A 2,823-nucleotide genomic window follows, 5' to 3' on the forward strand; every position below is an offset into this window, starting at 1 on the left:
AGGACAGCTGTCACCAGTGTGAGTCTTGACTGTGCTCAACAAGGCACACCAGATTCCTGAGGACACAACTAGATGTGGCTTGGATGGGGCGTGAGTTGGGGGAGGTGGAGTTTCAGGGAATCCTCTGGGTAGAATGACTTCTATTATGCAGTTTGATGGCATCTCAGCTATAGTGGCTCTGTGTTCACACACAGCTATAGGGCTCAACAGAGAAATAATGGATAGCGCCAGCACCTCTACTCAGGAGAGATCCCCACCTCCAGTCCTCACTCCAACTCAGTGTCCCCCTATAAGTCTCTGGCACCCACTATGGAGCCTACTAAATGCTGGTGCTCAGAGCAAGCAGGTTCATCACTGTGAAAATCCACCCACTGACACAACCCCTTTAAAAGGTGTCTGCAGCTGCTGGCTGCTGCTGCCGTAGCATCTGTCCCACTCAGCCACCTGGGATCAGACAGCTCATGTATTCACCCCCTCCTAACCTCTACCACTGCAAGTTGATTAATTATTTTTCTCCCTAATTGTGGTGCTTCTGTTCATCTAGATCCCCACCAGCCTTGCTTGCTGTTTGCTCTGTTTCTGTCACAACTTCAATATGGTTGCAAGAGGGATGTACAAAGCCTCTAACATCTAGGCCATTTTCCCCCTTCTTCTTTACTTCTTGCTTTGAGGAGGCCTGGGTTTTAAAGGTCTGTTCACATGAGATGGTCTCTGAGACCATCAGCTCCCTGAAGGTGGGCACTGTATCTGCCAAGCCCCTGACAAAGTCTTAGTGTTACCTGCGGCTTCTGAGGTGGCCTGGTCAATGGGCCCTGAAGGTGGAATAGGGAGTAAGGACCAGAAACAGATTTTCAAAATTGACCACATGCTGGACTCCACAGTCATATGCCCATCACTTTATACCCTTTTCTCAGTCCAACCCCAACTGGGGCAGGCAGGCAGTTCTGGCTCCATAAAGAGATGCTGGAGGGTACAGGGAGCTCTTCTAGCTTGGGGTCCCTGCACCATCCCATAAGGTCACTGAACCTCTCTAAAACCAGGCGGTTGACAGCCCCACTGTCCACTGGTGGCAGACTCAGGGTTTCCTGCAGCATTGTTAGTTTTTTTAAAGGCTCACAATTTCTTATCAGTTTTCCATAAGTCTTTCTGGGCTTTATCTCAGCTCCAGCTTGGCCTAGTCCAGTTCAAAGTAGATTGCAACTTGCTTCTGGAAGAAAACAAGTCCTTCTTCAGCTTGTCAGTTAGCTCTCCTGAGGCTTTCTGTACCTCTTTTAGATTCTCCTACTCTTTATTGAGCAACATGCAGTACACAGCCAGCTGCTACTCCCCATGACTGTCTTACACTCATGTCTGGATCGTCTCCTCCACCTCTGGTCGTTGGCTCTGGAGTAGGAGCTCAATCCGCTCCCCGATCTGCATCTTACTCCTGAGTCAGCGGGCCTTCTCCCATGCTTATTCCAAGAACTTCATTTGTTTCTTAAGGATGGAGAACAGCATTTCAGCTGTCTAAGGCCTTCTGCAGATTCCACAGTGGCGTTGCGCTCTTTCAGTGTGTCCCACAAACTATTGATGATGACCTGGCTATCCCGTTCCTCCCTCTCTTTCTGGGAAAGCTCTGACATTATCCAATTCATTCTTTAAGACTTATGCATTTAAGACACCCTCCTCCTGGGCAAGGTCGAAGAAGGGCTTATTGATAGTGGTTCTTCTGCCAACCTGGATTCGGCACTGTGGGCAGGTTCGACTTGGTACTGTATGAAACCAATTAGATAAGGCTCCGCCCATTACACCTCTCTGCAAGCGGATCAAAGAAGCCCGTGCTTCACTGAACCAACTCTTTTCCCCAGACTCAGCCCAGTTGTTATCTCCTCCAGAAAGCCCGCCCTGATCCGCCTCTGCCCAGGTCGGGAACTCCCATACCGCTCCATTTAGTGCCATTCTCATCACCCGTCTGGACTCCAGGGACGGGATGCGGAGGCCCGACACTCCACTATCCTGCACCGTACCGTGGTGAGTGCCCAGCCCGGAAACAATGGTCACTCACCACTGCAGGTGAAAGGTGTGGCCGCAGTGGATGGCAGCCACATCCCACGAGTGGTTGAAGAAGTAGGAGCAGTTGGTGCACAGAGCACAGATAGGCATGATTACTGGATTCAAAGGGCCCAGGTAGCCAAGGAAACTGCAACAAATTTAGTTTCATGGCCGCCCCCCACTACCCGCCTCTGCTCACTTCAAATTTGGCTCCACTCGGTAGGGTAAAATTTTAGACTTCTCACAGTTCCTGACTAAGTAGTTGGGTGATTTTTTGATAAGTCACTTAGTCACTCCAAGTCTCTCTCTTCATCTTTTAATATAAGGGATTTAAATTAGATTACCTCTCAAATTGCTTCAATAAGTAAATGTTTGTTTGATTCCTCTGACAGAAGGAGGAAGTAGCTTAGAAGAGGATGGAGACTTTCCTCTGCTTATCTCCATCACCTCTGTCTTTAAAGATAAAAATATTTTACAAAATTTTGTTTGTTATATAATCTCAAGGGGCTTAGGAAAAATAGAGCAAGTATGCTACTGAATATGGATAACTTTTTATATAATACTGATTGATATAAGAATATAATCTTAGAAAATGAGAAATAAAATCTATTTTGATCTTTTAGATATTATGTTTTCCACCATAAAAATCAGTGATATGGGTATTCGTCAGTAATAGTTTTAAGTTCTAAAGGTCTTTTGTCTCCTGTGTTAGACTAATATTAAGCAAGAGCCCCTCTGAGTCTATTCCACAGAGATATGTACTACTAAGCAAAATTTCTCTGCTTATTTCCC

General features: G+C 46.7%; 1 pseudogene; it reads right to left on the reverse strand.

Annotated features, from left to right (window-relative positions):
• Positions 1–881: 881 nt before the first annotated feature.
• LOC107514084 lies at positions 882–2,142 on the reverse strand (annotated as a pseudogene).
• Between the last annotated feature and the right edge of the window lie 681 nt (positions 2,143–2,823).

This window comes from Rousettus aegyptiacus, unplaced genomic scaffold (genome assembly GCF_014176215.1).
Source record: "Rousettus aegyptiacus isolate mRouAeg1 unplaced genomic scaffold, mRouAeg1.p scaffold_m13_p_3, whole genome shotgun sequence".
Lineage (NCBI taxonomy): Eukaryota > Metazoa > Chordata > Mammalia > Chiroptera > Pteropodidae > Rousettus > Rousettus aegyptiacus.